Raw genomic sequence first — 22883 nt, forward strand, 5'->3', positions numbered from 1 at the left:
TCGACTCGAATGTATGTAGAAAGTGCCCTCGTTGGAGGATTTGATTAATTGATTGATTGATGTATGTGTAGTGGTCAAATTGGTCGGTCATGCAACGTGACTAGGACTCATAATGATCTGAGCTTACGTGGTCGATTGATTAAGCACGTTGGCGTCGAAAGATTAAAGCACGGTCTAGAATGTAAAGAGAGAAAAGAAGGGCGGACACTCGCGTGAAAAATATGGACATCGAAGGTCTCTATTTATACTAAAATATGTGAAGAGTTATGGAATGACTCAAACTTTGGAAACAAATCACGGAAAAAATTCTGTAAACAGCAAAAACAGGTTGGAGAAGAGGCGCAGTAGCTGTTGCGATCCTTCCAAGCGGCACAACACCTGCTGCGTCATTTCCCCAGTGGTTTCCTCCCGCGGAAGAAAGATTTCCGCGTTTCTATTATGGAATTGCGGTAGATCTCTACTTCCTTATTCCGTAAAATATGATTTACGGATGATATTTTGCCAAAAGATATACAATTAAATTTGGAATAAATATCTAGAATATTCGAGAACATTCCGACACGGCATTTTAAACGGTTTTTTAGAAAATGAAGCGTTTCAAATATCTGGCTTTTTTATATAATGAACTCTAATTATCACAAACGACCGTATCGGCGCGCAGAGATGACGACCAAGGGGTATACACAAATATTTGAGCTATCACTTGACGATAAACTTACGGACTGTCATAAATCGTTTCGTGTACCAAACATGCGGCCCAATCATCACTGGGTGGTTGGCGGAAGGTGTAGAAATGAGGTATCTACATTGTGTGAACCATCTATCCTAGTTCATTAGCCCTTGTGACTCATTGTGTGAACCATTTGTCCCTGTTTATTAGTAAATGTGACTCGTTGTGTGAACCATTAGTCGTAGTTCATAAGTCCTTGTGACTCATTGTGTTAACCATTTGTACTTGTTCATTAGTCCTTGTGACTCGTTGTGTGAACCATTTGTCCTTGTTCATTAGTCCTTGTGCCTCGTTGTGTGAACCATTTGTCCTTGTTTAATAGTAAATGTAACTCGTTGTGTGAACCATTAGTCCTAGTTTATCAGTCTTTGTGACTCGTTGTGTTAAACATTTGTACTTGTTACTTATCCAAGTGACTCGTTGTGGGAAGCATTTGTCCTTGTTCATTAGTTCATGTGACTCGTTGTGTAAACCATTTGTCCTTGTTCATTGGTCCATGTGACTCGTTCTGTGAACCATTTGTCCTTGTTCATTAGTCCTTGTGACTCATTGTGTGAACCATTTGTCCCTGGTTATTAGTAAATGTGACTCATTGTGTGAACCATTAGTCCTAGTTCATAAGTCCTTGTGACTCGTTGTGTTAACCTTTTTGTACTTATTCATTAGTCCTTGTGACTCATTGTGTGAACCATTTGTCCTTGTTCATTTTTCCATGTGACTCGTTGTGTGCACCATTTGTCCTTGTTCATTAGTCCTTGTGACTCGTTGTGTTAACCATTTGTACTTGTTCATTAGTCCATATGACTTGTTGTGTGAACCAGTTGTCCTTGTTTATTAGTAAATGTGGCTCGTTCTGTGAACCATTAGTCCTAGTTTATAACTCTTTGTGACTTGTTGTATTAACCATTTGTACTTGTTCATTATCCAAGTGTCTCGTTGTGAGCAGCATTTGTCCTTGTTCATTAGTCCTTGTGACTCGTTGTGGGAACCATTTGTCCGTGTTCATTAGTCCTTGTGACTCGTTGTGTTACACAATTGTGCGTGTTCATTAGTTCTTGTGACTCATTGTGTGAACCATTTGTCCTTGTTTAATATTAAATGTGACTTGTTGTGTGAACCATTTGTCCTTGTTCACTGGTCCATGTGACTCGTTGTGTGAACCATTAATTTGTCCTCGTTCATTAGTCCTTGTGACTCGTTATGTGAACCATTTGTCCCTCTTTATTAGTAAATGTCGTAAGGTTCTTATACCTATTATTAGATATTTCTAGTAATGATTTAATCAACATATTAAATTTATCATATTGGATATAGTGCATGCATAACAATATAAAAGAATAAGGAAGAAAAACAATGTTCCTTACATGGTTGTATGGCACGAAATGGGCACAAGTAAGGTCTCCTACCTTCACTTGTTCTTGAGCTATGATAAGTATTAGGATGATCCTATAAGACTCTATATTAGGAGCCCTCTTTTTTATTGCACCCAAGATTTGAGCCAAAATTACTACTAATATAAACTAGATATTTTGTAGTAATGTACCCTGTATTATTACTAATACTACTACACTAGTAATATATGACAAATATTAGTATTTAAGTGGTTTTTGAGGTTTTTGCATGTGTGAAGTTTTGAGAGAAAAGTAGAGTAAAAATGAGAACAACAATTGTGCTCCTCTTACTCTTGCTTGTCCGTCCAAATGCTCCTTATGTAGAGCATTTTGGTTTTCTTATTTTGTCTTATGCAATATTCTTTATGTGTAGGTAGTAGGCTAGCATGAATAAAGCATGTCATAAGATGTTGGGGCATCTTTCCAACAACAAAATGACAAAACCAAAAACTCAAGCATACGCTCCTTTTGGACGGTGCACTTAAGTATATATGGGTCTATTTTTGACTTATTATATTTGTCCCACAAATACTTAATTGTCTTATGTCTAATTATCTTACACAATTAAATATTAATTTGATCATACAACAATTATGTGGCAAATTAATAAACATATATCCACTCAACTTATTGAGTAATATTTTACCATTATCTCAATATATAATGGGTCTCATAATAGCTAGTTAGTTAAATTTACAACCTCTTGTAAATGTAAATAACTAATTACCTCTACCTCGAAATATTTATAAAACCTCAACATAATTTAGTAAATTAATATATTAATCCACTAAATCGAATCTTATTTAATCACATACAATAAGATACAAAATCCAACTCATATAAATAAGGGATTAATTAATCCGTATCGAATACAATTAATTAGTTATTTATTTGGGTCTCATCCTTTAGGTGTGACCTTAAGGGATCAACTGATCATCACCGTCAACACGACAGTAACGTCAAACTCTAGTCAGCCAATCGTTATTGATTACTGTTGATCAGTTGACTACATAATTTATCATCCCTTCCTTATTCTTATTATGAGATTTTAATTATGTAATCGCACTATTGTTGAGGACACATACTCCAACAATCTCCCACTTGTCCGAGACAAGTGTGCGTCACAAATTCTCTTGTCCTATTACAATCTCTCACTCAATGGAAGGTGTCTTGCAAGTCGTACTTGCATTTGATCATATCTTGAGTGGTTTCCTCGATCTGGAGAGTAACTATCTGACAAGAATTATCTACCATAGATACCTTTCGAGCGTGGCCACGCATTTTCAGTTCACTATTCCTCGGGTGGCCCTGAGATTTCAAACAACCCTGACAAGGGGGTAGACAATTCCTATAGCACTATTCCCTTCGTATAGCCTGATACGAAAATTACTCAAAAGAATAAGATTCGTTAGAGTTGCAGCGGAATTAACCAAACCGACGATCTTTCAAGACTCCTCGATTGTCGGATTTATAAGATTTGAACGGTTTATGGAACTGTCTGATTCAGAACGAGAACTTAGTAATTTTTATGTGTTTTTTTTGTGATATAAACGAAACAAGAAAATAAAAGGATATTTGCTTGAGCTAGACCTATAGCTCAACCAATGGTGAATTATAATCAAGACCTATTGATTATAACTCGTGTTAATGTTCGAAAACGCGTCAAACAATAACGAAATTCGGAACGAAACTCGTCGAACCTATGCTTACACAATGTAAACGAAAACTTTGCAAGTTTATTGATAATTCTTGGATATGAAATAAGGATACAATAGCTCCCTATTTATACTAAGCTAAACCGACTCCTAGAGGACTTAAGGAAACAATCGACTTCCCTAATCTTACTCGACATAGGCTATGGCTAATTTGCCTTATTATAATCCTAATACTTTTAGGGAAAATAATTAAAGGAAATAACAACTAGGAAATAATTAACTAAACCAGATTTTAAGAAAATTGGAAACTTTCCTAAAACCGAATAGACTACTAATTAGGAAAACTTAAATAAGGAAAGATATGGCAACCGACTTTGTGCTTGCCTATGCACGTTTCCTTGCTTCTCCACACTCGGTCTTTGTTGCTTGGCGTCCAAGGTAAGACTATACTTGGAGCCCAAGTAAACACACGACTCCTTTGGCTGATTCGGACTTGGCACCAAATAGTCGATGGATCGAACGAGCAGGTCCTCGGATCTGTTTCATTTAGCCACTCAGTCTAAGTTAACTTCCTCATCAATCAATATCGTATCATCCCCTCCCCTTTGAAAGGAATTGTCCTCAATTCTGAAATCCCATCATCATCAAGGTATGGAGATAGATCCCGACATTAAATGTAGCATGTACTCCATAGTCTCCTGGAAGTTCGATTTTGTATGCGTTATCATTCACTTTCTCGACCACTTTGTAAGGTCCCTCGGCCCTTGGCATTAATTTGTTCTTCCTCTTGCTAGGGAACCTTTCTTTCCTCAAATGTAACCACACCAAATCTCCTGGATTGAAAAACCTCGGCTTCCTATGTTTGTTTGATTTCTTCTTGTAAGCCTCATTAACGGTTTTGATCCGTTCTCTTACCTGTTCATGTAGCTTGATCATAGACTTCAATTTTGACTCCGCATCCTTATGCACCAATTCATCTTTAGGTAACGGTATCAAGTCTAACGGTAAGTAAGGATTTAAACCATAAACAACCTCAAATGGAGAGTGAGTTGTTGCAAACGTGGGAGAACGATTGTAAGCGAACTCGGCATGTGATAATTTTAAATCCCAATCCTTTTGAGTCTTGCTTACCAATCCTCGCAAAATAGTTCCAAGAATACGATTAGTAACTTCAGTTTGCCCATCTGTTTGTGGATGGTGTGAAGTACTAAACAAGAGCTTTGTTCCAACCTTCCTCCATAATGTGTTCCAAAAGTAACTCAAAAATTTGAATCACGATCGAAACTATTGTCTTTGGTATTCCATGTAGCCGAACGATCTCCTTGTAATACAAATCAGCCACATTACTTGCATCATCCGTCTTGTTACAAGCCACAAAATGCGCCATCTTTGAGAAACGATCAACTACCACCATGATAGCATCCTTACCTCGTTGAGTGCGAGGCAAAGCAACAATGAAATCCATCGACACATCTTCCCATGGTCTAATCGGAACCGGCAATGGAGTGTATTCTCCGGGCTTGAACTTGCTTTTCATAAGATGACAAGTCACACACTTGCTCACAATGTTGTATACATCTCCTTGCATCTTTGGCCAATGAAAATGTTCCTTCAATACATCCAACGTCTTTTGCACACCAAAATGACCAGCTAACCCACCTCCATGTGCTTCACGCACCAATAATTCACGAACTGAATGCTTAGGTACACAAAGAAGATTACCTTTGAAGAGGAATCCGTCTTGAATCACGAATTCTTTGAATGAACCATCTTGACATTCCTTGTAAATCTTTCCAAAATCAATATCTTCAATATAGTAATCTTTCAAGGTCTCAAAACCTAGCAAACGAACTTCAAGTGTAGATAATAATGAATAACGGCGTGAAAGAGCATCTGCCACAACGTTACTCTTACCATCCTTATACTTCGATGAAAAATAAAATGATTGTAGGAATTCAACCCACTTAGCATGCCTCGGATTCAGCTTTTGTTGCCCATGTATATGTTTTAATGATTCATGATCCGAGTGTAAAATAAAGTGACTAGGACGAAGATAATGACTCCAATGATTAAGAGCCCTAACAATAGCATAAAATTCCTTGTCATAGGTTGAATAATTAAGTCGAGCTCCTCCCAACTTCTCCGAGAAATAAGCAATGGGTCGCTTATTTTGAATAAGAACAGACTCAATCCCTACACCACTAGCATCGCATTCGACTTCGAAAGGTTGTGAGAAGTCGGGTAATGCTAACACGGGAGCTTCACATAGCTTCCTTTTAATTGTTTCAAACGCCCCTTGGGCAGCCTCGCTCCAATGGAATGTGCCTTTCTTCATACACTCCGTAATGGGACTAGTAACGGTACTAAAATCACGAATAAAACGTCGATAGAAGGAAGCAAGTCCATGAAAAGATCTAACCTCGATTCTTGTTTTAGGACTTGGCCAAGAACGAATAGCCTCTATCTTTGTTTGATCAACCGATACTCCATCTTTCGAGACAACATAACCCAAGAACACCACGTTATCTACCAAGAATGTACACTTCTCGGACTTACCATATAGTAGCTGTTTTGAAGTGTTTCAAACACCGCCCGTAAGTGTTCAAAATGCTCCTGGATGCTCTTACTATAAATTAGAATATCGTCCAAGTAGACGACAACAAAACGTCCCAAGAATGGTTTCAAAACTTCATTCATTAATCTCATAAAGGTACTTGGGGCATTAGTAAGACCGAATGGCATTACCAACCACTCATATAAACCATGCTTTGTTTTGAACGCGGTCTTCCATTCATCACCTTCACGCATTCGAATCTGATGATAACCACTTCTCAAATCGATTTTTGAAAATATGACCGAACCATGAAGCTCATCTAACATATCATCAAGTCTTGGAATAGGAAAGCGATATTTGATAGTGATATTATTTACCGCTCTACTATCGATGCACATCCTCCACGTTCCATCCTTTTTTGGTACAAGCAATGCGGGAACGGCACAAGGACTCATACTCTCACGAACATAGCCACGCTCCATGAGTTCTTCAATTTGACGTTGTAACTCCTTGGTCTCCTCGGGATTACTACGATAAGCGGCCTTATTAGGAAGTGGTGCACCTGGTACGAGATCAATTTGATGCTCAATTCCACGAATAGGAGGCAAACCCGGTGGTACATCTTCGGGGAAGACATCCGTAAACTCGTGCAATAGTTCTTTAAGTATCCCATCTTCATGACTCGTTGTGATGGTCTTTGTAGGACTCTCACTTGAGACCAATGCATATCTTTGTTTCACCATCATCAATAGCTTGCTCCACCTCTCGTTCACTAGCAAACATAGATAAACTTGGTTTCTTACCCTTCTTTGCGTGCATAGCTCGAATTGCTTCCGGGGACATAGGACGCAACACTATCTTCTTGCCATTCACCAATAAAGAATATTCATTACTTCTTCCATTGTGATTAACATTACGATCAAATTGCCAAGGACGTCCTAAGAGAATATGACAAGCATCCATAGGAATAACATCACAAAGCACCTCGTCCTTGTAAGAACCCATTGTAAAACCAACACGTACCTGCCTTGTAACCTTCACCTTGCTACCATCATCAAGCCAATGTAAATTATAAGGTTTAGGATGTACCATAGTAACGAGTGCCAATTTTTCTACCATCTCCGTTGAAGCCACATTCGTGCAACTTCCTCCGTCAATAATCACACTACACCACTTGTCTTTCACTTGACACTTTGTATGAAAAATCTGGTCTCGTTGCTCCGTTGTAATAGGCTCTGTATTAGCTTGCAAAGTACGTCGTAGAACAAGATTAGTATCATACATAGGTGGTTCATAAGGCTCAAAATCCACCTCTCCCTCCTCGGCTTCATTCAATAGAAACAACCCATCTTCGTTGTCTTCTTCAAATAACTCATCACGAACATCCACGGCCTCTCGCAATGTGATATTTCGTTTGTTAGGACAAGCATTCTGAAAGTGTCCAAAACCTTGACACTTAAAACAACGAACAGTAGCCAAACTCTTTTCCTTAGGCGTCTGAACAGTCTTAGGGACTGTTTGAGCGATCAAAAGTGTTGCTGGAACAGTAGGTTTCGAACTAGAACTCGAACTAGCTCCCATATTCTTAGACAAATCAGGTTTACTCCAAGGATTAACTTTCGATGAGTTACTCACATAAGCACGTTTAGTCTTATTTTGCCCTTCCGCCTTGATACAAAGATCACATAACATATCGAAAGAAGAATAAGGGTGCATCTCGACCGCATGAGCAATATTAAGGTTTAACCCTCGAAAGAAACGAGCCATCTTTTGCTCCTCAATCTCCTCTACTTCACTCATAAGGGTTATTCTTTCAAATTCAGCAATATAATCGGCAATACTCAAGCTCCCTTGCATTAATTCAGCCAATTTACGATATAAATCAATCTTATAAGTTTTGGGAACAAACCTCTTTCGTAGCTTACGTTTTAAAGACTCCCATGAAGCTAGCTTTTCCTTCCCTTCACGTGCCCTAGCAGCCTTCAAATTTTCATACCATAAAGATGCATTCTTGCGTAGCTTCAAGATTGCATATTTGCAACGCTTCTCATCATCAATGTCCTTGAAGTCGAACATCCTCTCCATCTGTCTTTCCCATTCAAAATATTCCTCGGGATCCGTGCCACCAACAAACTCTGGAAGTTCATTGATTTTGAACTCATCCATGTACTTGACCGGTTCTCTCCGTGGTTGCATACGTTGTCCTGGGGTAAAGTTGATGTTCTTTAAAGCCTCTTGGAGATTTTGAAGAAAATTTGGATCATTAAAATCCATGATCACCGTCTTGGATCAACAAATCGCTCGATGCCAAATGATACGAAAATTACTCAAAAGAATAAGATTCGTTAGAGTTGCAGCGGAATTAACCAAACTGGACAGATCTTCAAGACTGTCTCGATTGTCGGATTTATAAGATTTGAACGGTTTATGGAATATCGATTTGAACGAGAACTTAGTAATTTTTATGTGTTTTTTTTGTGATATAAACGAAACAAGAAAATAAAAGGATATTTGCTTGAGCTAGACCTATAGCTCAACCAATGGTGAATTATAATCAAGACCTATTGATTATAACTCGTGTTAATGTTCGAAAACGCGTCAAACAATAACGAAATTCGGAACGAAACTCGTCGAACCTATGCTTACACAATGTAAACGAAAACTTTGCAAGTTTATTGATAATTCTTGGATATGAAATAAGGATACAATAGCTCCCTATTTATACTAAGCTAAACCGACTCCTAGAGGACTTAAGGAAACAATCGACTTCCCTAATCTTACTCGACATAGGCTATGGCTAATTTGCCTTATTATAATCCTAATACTTTTAGGGAAAATAATTAAAGGAAATAACAACTAGGAAATAATTAACTAAACCAGATTTTAAGAAAATTGGAAACTTTCCTAAAACCGAATAGACTACTAATTAGGAAAACTTAAATAAGGAAAGATATGGCAACCGACTTTGTGCTTGCCTATGCACGTTTCCTTGCTTCTCCACACTCGGTCTTTGTTGCTTGGCGTCCAAGGTAAGACTATACTTGGAGCCCAAGTAAACACACGACTCCTTTGGGCCGATTCGGACTTGGCACCAAATAGTGATGGATCGAACGAGCAGTCCTGGATGCATTTCATTTAGCTGCTCCAGGTCTAAGTTAACTTCCTCATCAATCAATATCGTATCATAGCCACAGTTCATCATAACCCAAAATATACTCATTTGACTTCAGTTACGACAGTCGTAGAGTATAAATCGCCAATCAGAAACTTGTGCCAACTTGGGCGAATAGTCTCTAGTCAAAAGAATCGACTCATAAGAACAGTATAGTAGCTTTTGCCACGACCAGGCTTTATGAATTTCCAGAACTCTATAAGTGGTCACCGCCGACCAGTGTCCTATACGATCTGTTTATGGGATCGACTAGTCATCCCATATGACCCTATGGCACTTGAACTTGCCATCAATCGCATCACACTCTAGTCACTTTGAGACGTCACCTCCTATAAGTAACCAGGGGCACATACTATGTCAATCCAGTTCACTTCAGCGGGGTTCAATATTGTCTCAACAACCCATTTGGATATAACAAAGTAATGAATGAGTTTAAAGAAATTCGAACGATAAATGCGATTATCATATATGAATAGTCGATACCTTATTGCTACTTCATATCTTATAATCTATAGTGTACATTTTACACTAGTTAAAATGCAATAAAAGCTTAGTAAGTGGATATACCACGTATCCATACATTCCAACTTTATGAATTGTTATTTCCTTCTATTCAATGTTATTTCTAATGACATGAATTTATCTAAGTAGATGTCCGGTCTTCTTACTAGACTTGGGCTCTTATACTTGGAAGATGCTCCCACTGTTATCTTATAACTTGTGATAAAGACTTTGGTAGAGGGATCTACTCTCATTCCCTATGTTGACCATCTTATCACAATGTACTTAGATTCTGTTTGTAGAACTTGCAATGGTTGAAACTAAAATATTTCTCTAGTCACTTTTTCCTAAGTCAACAAAACCAGCCTATGATTTCGATAAATCCTTATAGGTTTGGAAACTAAAATTTGTGTAACCCTTCAACACACAACTTAGTATATCATCCAAACACAAGAACGAATCCCCAATCCTTCTCAAGAATCTTAAAGAATGTTCTTTATGGCTTACAAAAGACCTTTATCCGAATTAACTTGTTATTGACTTATTATGCTCCAAGCATATGATTCATCATGGCATGTGCATTTAGTGGCATACATAATCGTTCTAATGGCTGAAACATTAGATATCAATTTCATGTGATCAACAACTTATTTATGTTCAGTAAATGACTATGACTCTATCATAGTAATTTCACTTTCATCAATATGAATAACCTACTCAACTTTGTTGATGTTAAATAGATATGAAAGAACTTATCATCATAAGGCTCTCGACTCTATGCCAATATTCTCTCAAATTTAACACATAGATTCGGAAATCTAGAATAAATTACACCTTTTTCTAGTTTCCCAATCACTCTTTCATAGAGGAGAACATTGGTACATTATTCTCAATGAGTAATATGATATCAACATATAAGACATGGGAAAAATAATTCTGGCTCCCACTTAACTTCATGTAGAAACATGATTCTTCAACAATGTGAATGAAACCATTCTCAATTATCACATGAACAAAAAGTATGATTATTACAATCCTTTGATGCTTGCTTAAGACCATTATAGGATTGCTTAAGTAAGCTTTGCATAATATGTTAGGATTCTTAGATCTTTATCTAAGGTTTTGTGTTCCGTACACATCCTTCTCTAAATTCCCATTTTAGAAAAGCGAATTTTTAATATCATTTGCCATTCTTCATCAAAATGAAATGTGGCAATTCCTAACATGATTTATCTTGATTAACATCTTCATGTTTATCTATGCTTTTAGGTACTCTAAAGCTCTATTTACTTTAAAGAGACCATCGCCTTAAAGTAAATCTACTCTTGAGATTATAATACTATGGCTATTATGCAAGAAAATCGATTTGGGACTACTCGCAATTGATCATTCAATAGGTCATAATTCCATTATTTTCGAAAAGTAACATATTAACAATAAGACATGTGAACTTTACTCCCACACTATCTAAATAGATTATAGTTCCATTACTTTCAAAAAGTAACACATTAACTATAAGACATGTTTGTAACGATCTACTCCCACTATATCTCTTAGAAATACTTCTATCTTCTTAAGAGATAGCTTTGTGAGATACAAACATATATGGTGAAGTAATACAAGTTCGTCTAGATTGACGTGTTAGCTCGTAAATAGACTAGCTCTATTATGGCAGCTTGGTTCATGAAATATGCGAGTCTGATCCATGTCATTTGTTAAATAGACTTGCTATTTTAGGTATCTCCAGGTTGACCTTTCAGTTTAAAATAATGTACCTATTTTGGTTTTGAAAATCCCCAAAAGTGAGTTCGACAACTCAACCCGACTCATATTAGTTTGATCTTATATGACACAAGGTCATAATCCATAAGTGAGAATCAAATTTATTACTTAGATATTCGCCACCACGATCGGATCGTAATGCTTTAATTCTTATGTTCAATTGGTTCTCTACTTCATTTAGAAATTCACAAATGCTTCACTTTTATATTTGATTAAGTAAACATACCCATATCTACTTAAGTCGTCGGTAAAAGTGACAAAGTAGTTGTAATTTCCCCTTGCGGTGAAGCTCATTGGACCACATACATCGGTATGCATTGGTCCCAACAAATCACATGCTCGTGTCCCTTTAGCACTAAAGGGAGCACGAATCATTTTTCCAAGGATACAAGATTCGCATACTCCATATGATTGAAAATCAAATGGCCCAATAATTCCAGTCGACACTAGCCTTTTGATGCGTTTCTCGTTTACGTGACCTAATCGACAATGCCAAATGTATGATTCATTTGGATCACTTGTTTTAAGTCTTTTGGATTGTATGTTATAGATATCTTTACTCGAGTTTAAAGTTTCAAGAACATAAATGCCATTAATTGAAGTGCCTTGGCCTATGACCAAGTTATTCTAACAAATTTCACAACAATTATTCTTAATAGCAAAAGAAATTCCTTCCATGTCTAACATGGCAACGGAAACGATGTTCTTCGATAAAGAAGGTACAAAATAACAATTATGTAAGTACAACTCAAAGCCATTAGCTAAAACAAGTACATAAGTCCCTCTGGAAATGGCGGCTACCCTAGCTCTATTTCCTAGTCGGAGATCTACATCACGCTTGTTTAGCTTTTCCATATTTCTAAGCCCCTGTAAATGATTACAAAGGTGAGAACCACAACCGGTATCCAATACCCACGTTGAGGTGGAAGTATAAGTTATATCAATAACAAAGATTTCAGAAGAAATATTACCAAGTGGAGCGTCAAGTCCAACATTGATATCTCCGAAATACTTGGGGCAATTTCGCTTCCAATGGACAATGACATTACAATAATGACATTCATCGTAGGATTGGGAACCCTTCTTGGTTTTGGTTGTGGTAGTCTCACTATCTACTTCCAATCCATTATCGGGTTTGGGTTTCTTACCCTTCATTGCCTTTTCTTTAGTAATACCATTACTCCTTTTAGTTGCAAGGATATTTGCAGCAGGAACCAGGGACCAGGGCAACACTGATCAGGCAGCAGGCAACAGTGCCAGTCACACTACCCTATCAGCAACCCTTGCCATGCCTGGTTTGGGAGGTCTCAAGTATCAGTACAAGCTCAACCACCAGCTGCCACCCCGGCCAGCTGAAACAGCAACCAACTAAGTTCAGAAAAGTTCTAAGGAGCCAGGCGTAATTCACCCTGCAATCAAGAGAAAATCAAACTGAAAGTCAAGCTGCTGAAAGGGACATAAAGCATAAAGCAAATTGCCATTTCTGGCTAAACAAAGAAGGAGTTGTTGCTAGGAAGCTTTTGCTTGTCTCTCCATATTTCAGATACAACCTAAGAGCCAAAGTCCAGGCTTTTACTGCACCCATTCGTCCTTATACTCCCAGCCAAAGCAACACAGCAGCCTAGGAAGCAGCATGTCACTATCAGTGCAGGATTTCTGTTGTTTTATTGCAGTTTCTTTTAAATCATTTTTTCATCATTGTAAAATATTTCCAGTACTTTATTTATGTCCTAAGAACGAATCCTGGCCCTTGGATGAGAATTCTAGGTTAAAACTTATAACAGATGATCAGGAGGAAGGCCTATATAAGGACCTCTCTTCCCACTGCATTCAGGCAGCTTTTGATGAATATTAAACCTGAGTTTTCTCTCAATTTTAAATCTTTATAACTTGTTCTTAGTCTGTAGTTAAGAGTCAGGTCTGTTAACATCTTGTGCTTAGACTGTAGGTGTTGAACAAAGTCTGTTGGTGAGGTTCATTCAATCCCGTGCTCAGACTGTGGGTTGTTTGGTCTTGCTGTTAACTTAAGTTGGTTATTATCTGTGATAGACTGTGATAATTTCCAGTTTAAGTTGTCCAAATTATTAGCTTACTTCCCTGTGAGTATTCTATGGGATTGGAGTTGGTAATTATATCCCTGGGTCCTTGATCAGTCTCAAACATCAGTCCTGTGTCAAGCTATCTGATTTTCTTCTATCAGACAGTCCTAATTAATTTATCAAAATTACTTAGAGTCCTTCAAAACCCCTGAAATTTTAGTCAAAGTTAGTTTATTCACTTAGCTTGTAACATTTCGTATTTGTTATGTTTAATTGATGCGTCAAAAGTGTGTGTTAACCGTGTTAGAAATGCGTGACGTCCGTAAGTACGATATGCAATACCCTTCTGAGGTTTGGGTACGGGAGCGAACTTCGGGACGAAGTTCATTTTAAGGGGGGAAGACTGTAATACCCCGTATTTTATATAATCGATTAAACGGATATTATTATATATTAATTATTATGTATTTTATATTACTAATTATGTCGGGATAATAGTTGAGTCGATAATTATATTAAGCTATCGTAAGTTATTTGAGACGGGTTTATATGGAATTCGAAATGTGAGCTGACCCATTGAGTTGGCCCATTAACATGTTCAGCCCATTTAACCCTAAACCCTAAACCTAATAGTATACCCTAACCCTAATAGTTCTCTCCCTCAACCCGCCTCCCTCACGCCTCCCTCCTTCATCAACACCAAACCTCAGCTTTACACACATTGAGAGAGAGAGAGAGAGAGTGAGCTTGGTTGTCGTCAGTGCTGCAAGGAAGAGCTAGGGGCGGTGGTCGACGTTCATAGGCGGCTAGGGTGGCGGTGGTGGTGGCGGAAAGGTAAGGATTCAACCTCTCCCCTCTGTTTTCGCATCTATGTCGGGTTTTGTGGGTGGTTGCGTGTCTGATAGGGGCATTTCTGGTGGTTGTTGACGGGGTATATGGGTAGGGTGGTTAGTGACGAGTGTAGTGGTGGTGGTTAGGGTGGTTATAGGTGATGTTAGTGGTTGTGCAAGGCGGCATCGACAGGGGGGTAGTAAACGTGTTTAAGCAGGGGTTTTCAGGCGGTTTAGATGGTTAGGTTGAGGTGGCACCACCGTGGACTCGGGGGAGGTCGAAATGGTGGTGCCACGGTGTCTGGGTTTGTGGGCTGACGGCGAGCAGGACTGTGGTAGTGTGGCAGGTTATAGGTGTTGGCTGCGGTGGTAGTAAGGAGAGAACAGAGGGTGTTTGGTGAGGCTTGGCGGTGAACCAGGCCAAATGGCAGCCCTGGTTCGACTCGCCGGCGGCAGTCGACCAGGCTGGTGGTGGTTGTTGGTGGTGGGGTCGAAGTGGGGAGCATGGTTGGTGGTTGTCGTGGTGGTGTAGGTGGCGCGTGAATGGTGGGGGTGAGAGTGAAGGCGTGGGTTGTGTTTAATCGGGTTATTCAAATTGTTTTGAGTTTTGAAACGGGTTTGTCGGAGATTTAATCGTTATATTTCGTAATGGGTCGTATTCTTAATTAATTAATTAATTTAATTCCGAATTATTTAAATAATTAAAGACGGGTTTAAGTCGGGTCGTTGAGTTGTTCAATATTTGATTCGGGTTTCCTTAAGCGTATAATTCGTTTAATCTCTATTTATCATATTAGTTATTTAACTTAAATTCCCAAGTCTTTTAAAATAATTCATGTCGGGTTTTGAGTCGGGTTTGTTAAAAGAGAAAAGTTACTATATCGGGAAAGTTTCCATTTTAAGAAATTCTACTTTAGTAACCTTCTATTTTGGGAAGTTGGGTCAGATACTAATCGGGTTATTTTAGTTATCAGTTGGGCATAAGTTTGGTGTCGGGATTGTATTTCGGGAAAGCTTCTATTTTGGGAGATTTCTATATTTAGTAGTTAGTAATTATAAATATTATAATTGTTTTAGGTGACGGATTCGTGAAGGATCGATAATCAGATTCGTTGCTTTATTTTCTGGACTGCTTGAACTACTTAATTGGGTTTGCTGGCACTTTGAGGTAGGGAAATACACTTGACCTATTATCGTTGTTGTTGAATTGTGTTGACTTGATTCGTGGTTGTTGATTTATGTTATGATTCATATACGGGAAGGTGATTGACTGAATTGATCGTGTTGAGTTTGTTATCACAACATTCGGTAGCTGGCATGATTTCATTCATTAATATATATATATATATATATATTGTGTTGCATTAATTTCTGTTGAGCACTTCATATGCATTGGAGTTGGAGGATGGTGTAGGAGTGACGATGTTGAGATACGATGTGAGTTGTGATAAGGCCCAGGCGGGTTCTGCAGGACTTGCCCTGGTGTCCTCATTGCGAGTGGCGGATCGGCTACGGTCGATATATATAGTCTACCGGGGATCGGTATGGCTGGGTTGTCCGGGGTATGAGATATGGGATATGAGTTGAGATGGAGATGGAGGTGACGGAGGAGCATGCATATCATATTTTGTTGTTTTATTGTTTTCCCTACTCAACCTCGTGGTTGACCCTGTGTATTCGTGAACACCTGTGATGACCCAAATATTGGCGAGCAGACTTGACAGGTTAAGAGATAGAACGGGAGCTGGATGGGCGTGAGACACTGGATCAGACGACTTAGTAGCTAGATCATCATCTAGAAGACTTTCACTTTTATTTATGTTAGTTCTTGTAATTTGACCTAAAAAGGTTTTGTAATAATTCAGTTAAAAATAATCATATAAATTGCCTTGGAGTTTAATTTGTTATTCACTACCTCGGGAAACCGAGATGGTAACAGTCCGGTTTATTAGGGAATGTCTTGACGAAGGCTTCTTTTATAAACCGGGGTGTTACATAGCTAGCTTGTTGCCAAATTTCATGATTTTAGCAAGCCAGTTGGTATTTTTAATCAAATTCTGCAGTTTATTGCTTTCCTGAAATAATTCAGGGAACTCTTGCCAAACAAAGATTGAGTCTTTGTGTCAAGCCTGGGGTTTGACACTGCAACATTCTTGTTAGATCTCCTACTCAATATGATATTTCTCCTTGCTTCTACAAACAAGGATGCCATGGAATTTGTGAGATTCTCCTTACAAGATTCTCTTACCAAGGTGGGCATGAATATGGGAGTGGGAGGTGTGGAAGTGGTAAGGTAACAAAGATTTCCATCCTCACCAATGCCAAAGCGTAGTTCTCTAGTCTTATGATTGTCATACAAGGAGCATTTTTCATTGAATGATTGGAGCCATGAATTAATGGTGATTGGTGTAAGAGTATTAGATGAATCCATTGCGGAAAAATAACTACAAAAACGGAGATGAAGGAAACAATTAACGTTTATCGTTATAATACTTATAAATACAAGTATAACATTTATATAGTGACTTCTACCCAACTATAATAAATGATTCCGAGATACATCTTTTCACAAATATGGGCACGGGGAAACCGATACATCCCATACTTATAAAAATTTGGTGAATTAACTCTTTAATTGATTTTACTTTAAAACTCTCGGACGATGTTTTTCATAAAACCCATCTCTAGCCACGGAACATAAGACTAGTCATAATATCCCGTTGAGACCAACCAAATTTCGCGTGTAATAACGTTTTATTACCCCACTTACCCACTGATAAATAAAGGCACCTAGGGAAAACCGAACCTACCCCAAATGTCACGGGGAGTCATGGGTCCTACTATTCTGTAAGGCTAATCTCAATTATAAAATCAGTGAGAGGTCATGTCAATTTATTATCTATCAATTTTAAGTGAGCTAAAAGGTTGAATTATCGATAATTTTAATTGACACGGTCGAAAAACTCGATATGACATGCATGTGTTGTTATGGCGATTTTGCAATACATGCAACATATTAAAAGAAATGCAAAGAAAATAATAAATTCCTAGTATGGCCTTCCTAAAATAGAAAATAAAATAATCTATTACATAATCGGAAACCAACTCCTTTGGTCCCTTGAATCTTCAAGTGGCACGCCTTTCAAGAACACCGTCTTTGTCGGAACGCCTTTCCGAATGGCACCGTCTTGAAGAAACTCCGGAATTACAAATAATAATAAAATACAAAGCTATTCCTATTATACATTTGTAATATGAAAAACTAGTAAAAATAAAAGTGATACGAGATCACATTAAATTACAACCGAATCAATATCCCGTTACATTACGGGTAATATCGATTAAAATCTAAGGCCATACTAAGATAAAATTAAATAATTCAAAATTACATAAATAAAATATGACATTCAACAATGAAATATGCAGCATTATAATATGTGTCTATCATGCCAAATTATGTGCCAAATCGCCCTATTTAACTTATATCAATTATATAGCCCGATTTTATGGAAATTCATGATTTTAACTTATTAAAATTGCTAATAATACTAAAATCTAATTTTAGTCCAAGTTAATTATCCTAACACTCTAAGGGCTCAAAAATTAGTCATTACTCAAATTTTGACAATAATTCAACTTGATGTAATTTCATGCTCATTTTGACCCTAAAATCATAATTATTATGAAATAAATCCAAATTTAATTACAATAATTTCAAAATTTGAATTTTAAATTTTTGAACATTCTGGACTATATCCATGACACTCATAATGTCAAAAATCATGGTTAAAATATTTCGAATTTATTTCGAGAAAAGTAGTTGCGATTTATCGGTTTTATCAAATAAAACATCTAAAGCATACAAAAATTAATCTAATTAATTTTACAACTTTAGATCTGCTAAGTGAGATATAAATGCAACCTAAAACAGTTTTCACATGCCACGTAATTTCTTTTAGCCATTTATGCTAAAATAGTCACTATTTATGTTATTTTTACTCTAAAAATTAATAAATCATGTTAAATGAATCAAGTTCATCTTAAATTTTACACACAGTGATTAAAATATGCATGTGACAACATATTAAAATTTCATGACCTATTTCGAAGTTTAACTATTTTTAACCATTTTACCTCCATTTAATCCATTTTTATCTCATAAAAATCATAAATCATGCAAAATAAATCACATTTATACGAAATTTTACATACAATAAGTAAAATATGCATGTGAGGTCATATAAAAATTTCAAGGTCATAAACTAAGAATAACTATTTTTAGCATTTTAAATACCATTTTAGTCATTAAAATGTAATAAAATAGCTAAAAATCATTAAAATGAGCAATAAAATACCATAAATCATAAAAATGACCTAAAACCATTTTAGGACGAGAATATACAACATGCATCAATATTTCGTGGCTTTATCTAATAAATCACAAATTTTTAGTTTTAATTAAGTTACTAATAACTCGAAAAAACTATAAATCGATTATGCATGCAACATCCTATGCTCTGATAACAATTGTAAGGTTCATATACCTATTATTAGATATTTCTAGTAATTATTTAATCAACATATTAAATTTGTCATTGTGGATCTAATGCATGCATAACAAAATAAAAGAATAAGAAAGAAAAACAATGTTCATTACATTGTTGTATAGCACGAAATGGGCATAAGTAAGGTCTCCTACCTTCACTTGTTCTTGAGCTATGATAAGTATTAAGATGATCCTCCAAGACTCTATATTAGGAGCTCTCCTTTTGATTGCACCCAAGATTTGATCCAAAATTACTACTAATATTAACAAGATATTTTGTAGTAATGTACCCTTAATTATTACTAATATTACTAATACTACTACACTAGTAATATATGACAAATATTAGTATTTGAGTGGTTTTTGAGGTTTTTGCATGTGTGAAGTTTTGAGAAAAAGGTAGAGTAAAAATGAGAACAACAATTGTGCTCCTCTTACTCTTTCTTGTGCCGTCCTAATGCTCCTTATGTAGAGCATTTTGGTTTTCTCATTTTGTCTTATGCAATATTCTTTATGTGTAGGTAGTAGAGTAGCATGAATAAAGCATTTCATAAGATGTTGGAGCATCTTTCTAACAACAAAATGACAAAACCCAAAACTCAAGCATGCTCTTCTTTTAAACGGTGCACTTGAGTATATATGGGTCCATTTTTGACTTATTATATTTGTTCCACAAATGCTTAATAGTCTTATGTCTAATTATATTACATAATTAAATATTAATTTGATCATACAACAATTATGTGACAAATTAATAAACATATATCCACTCAACTTATTGAGTAATCTTTTACCATTATATCAATATATAATGGGTCCCATAATACCTAGTTAGTTAAATTTACAACCTTTTGTAAATGTAAATAACTAATTACCTCTACCTCCAAATATTTATAAAAGCTCAACATAATTTAGTAAATTAATATATTAATCCACTAATTCGAATCTTATTTAATCACATTACAATAAGATACAAAATCCAACTTATATAAATAAGGGATTAATTCATCCGTATCGAATACAATTAATTAAATATTTATTTGGGTCTTATCCTTTAGGTGTGACCTTAAAGGATCAACTGATCACAACCGTGAACACGACAGTAACGTAAAACTCTAGTCAACCAATCGTTATTGATTAATGTTGATCAGTTGACTATATAATTTATCATCCCTTCCGTATTCTTATTATGAGATTTTAATTATGTGATCGCACTATTGTTGAGGACATATACTCCAACAAATGTGACTCGTTGTGTGAACCACTTGTCTTACTTCATAAGCTAGTCCTTTTGACTCGTTGTGTTAACCATTCTTACTTGTTCATTAGTCCTTGTGACTCGTTGTGTGAACCATTTGTCCTTGTTCATTAGTCCTTGTGACTCGTTGTGTGAACCATTTGTCCTTGTTTATTAGTCAATGTGACTCGTTGTGTGAACCATTAGTCCTAGTTCATTAGTCTTTGTGACTGCTTGTGTTAACCATTTGTACTTGTTCATAATCTATGTGACTCGTTGTGTGAACCATTTGTCCTTGTTCATTTGTCCATGTGACTCGTTGTGTGAACCATTTGTCCTTGTTCATTAGTTCTTGTGACTCGTTGTGTGAACCATTTTTCCCTGTTTATTAGTAAATACGACTCGTTGTGTGAACCATTTGTCCTTGTCAGTTAATCTGACTCGTTGTGTGAACCATCTGTCCTAGTTCATTAGTCCTTGTAACTCTTTATGTGAACCATTTCTCCCTGTTTATTAGTAAATGTGACTCGTTATGTGAACCATTAGTCCTAGTTCATAAGTCCTTGTGACTCGTTGTGTTAACCATTTGTACTTGTTCATTAGTCCTTGTGGCTCGTTGTGTGAACCATTTATCCTTGTTCATTAGTCCTTGTGACTCGTTGTGTGAACCATTTGTCCTTGTTTAATAGTAAATGTATCTCGTTAAGTGAACCATTTGTCCTAGTTTGTAAGTCTTTGTGACTCGTTGTGTTAACCGATTGTACTTGTTCCTTATCCAAGTGACTCGTTGTGGGAAGCATTTGTGCTTGTTCATTAGTTCCTGTGACTCGTTGTGTGAACCATTTGTCCTTGTTCATTGGTCCATGTGACTCGTTGTGTGAACCATTTGTCCATGTTCATTAGTCCTTGTGACTCATTGAGTGAACCATCTATCCCTGTTTATTAGTAAATGTGACTCATTGTGTGAACCATTAGTCCTAGTTCATAAGTCCTTATGATCCGTTGTGTTAACCATTTGTACTTGTTCATTAGTCCTTGTGACTCGTTGTGTGAACCATTTGTCCTTGTTCAATTGTCCATCTGACTCGTTGTGTGAACCATTTGTCCTTGATCATTAGTCCATGTGACTCGTTGTGTTAACCATTTGTACTTGTTCATTAGTCCTTGTGACTCGTTGTGTGAACCATTTATCCTTGTTTATTAGTAAATGTGACTCGTTGTGTGAACCATTAGTCCTAGTTTATAAGTCTTTGTGACTCATTGTGTTTACCATTTGTACTTGTTCATTATCAAAGTGACTCGTTGTGGGAAGCATTTGTCCTTGTTCATTAGTCCATGTGAGTCATTGTGTGAACCATTTATACTTGTTCATTAGTCCATGTGACTCGTTGTGTTAACCATTTGTACTTGTTCATTAGTCTTTGTGACTCGATGTGTGAACCGTTTGTCCTTGTTTATTAGTAAATGTGACTCATTGTGTGAACCATTAGTCCTAGTTTATAAGTCTTTGTGACTCGTTGTGTTAACCATTTGTACTTGTTCATTATCAAAGTGACTCGTTGTGGGAAGCATTTGTCCTTGTTCATTAGTCCATGTGAGTCGTTGTGTCAACCATTTATCCTTGTTCATTAGTCCTTGTGACTCGTTGTATGAACCATTCGTCCTTGTTTAATAGTAAATATGACTCGTTGTGTGAACCATTTGTCCTTGTTCATTAGTCCTTGTGACTCGTTGTGTGAACCATTTCTCCCTGTTTATTAGTAAATGTGACTCGTTATGTGAACCATTAGTCCTAGTTCATAAGTCCTTGTGACTCGTTATGTTAACCATTTGTACTTGTTCATTAGTCCTTGTGGCTCGTTGTGTGAACCATTTATCCTTGTTCATTAGTCCTTGTGACTCGTTGTGTGAACCATTTGTCCTTGTTTAATAGTAAATGTATCTCGTTAAGTGAACCATTTGTCCTAGTTTGTAAGTCTTTGTGACTCGTTGTGTTAACCGATTGTACTTGTTCCTTATCCAAGTGACTCGTTGTGGGAAGCATTTGTGCTTGTTCATTAGTTCATGTGACTCGTTGTGTGAACCATTTGTCCTTGTTCATTGGTCCATGTGACTCGTTGTGTGAACCATTTGTCCATGTTCATTAGTCCTTGTGACTCATTGAGTGAACCATCTATCCCTGTTTATTAGTAAATGTGACTCATTGTGTGAACCATTAGTCCTAGTTCATAAGTCCTTATGATCCGTTGTGTTAACCATTTGTACTTGTTCATTAGTCCTTGTGACTCGTTGTGTGAACCATTTGTCCTTGTTCAATTGTCCATCTGACTCGTTGTGTGAAACATTTGTCCTTGATCATTAGTCCATGTGACTCGTTGTGTTAACCATTTGTACTTGTTCATTAGTCCTTGTGACTCGTTGTGTGAACCATTTATCCTTGTTTATT

General features: G+C 36.8%; 1 pseudogene; it reads right to left on the minus strand.

The window, feature by feature from the left end:
- Positions 1-4397: 4397 nt before the first annotated feature.
- On the minus strand, positions 4398-8604 carry LOC141589976 (uncharacterized; annotated as a pseudogene).
- Between the last annotated feature and the right edge of the window lie 14279 nt (positions 8605-22883).

The sequence above is a fragment of the Silene latifolia genome, chromosome 7 (assembly GCF_048544455.1).
Source record: "Silene latifolia isolate original U9 population chromosome 7, ASM4854445v1, whole genome shotgun sequence".
In the NCBI taxonomy this organism is placed as follows: domain Eukaryota; kingdom Viridiplantae; phylum Streptophyta; class Magnoliopsida; order Caryophyllales; family Caryophyllaceae; genus Silene; species Silene latifolia.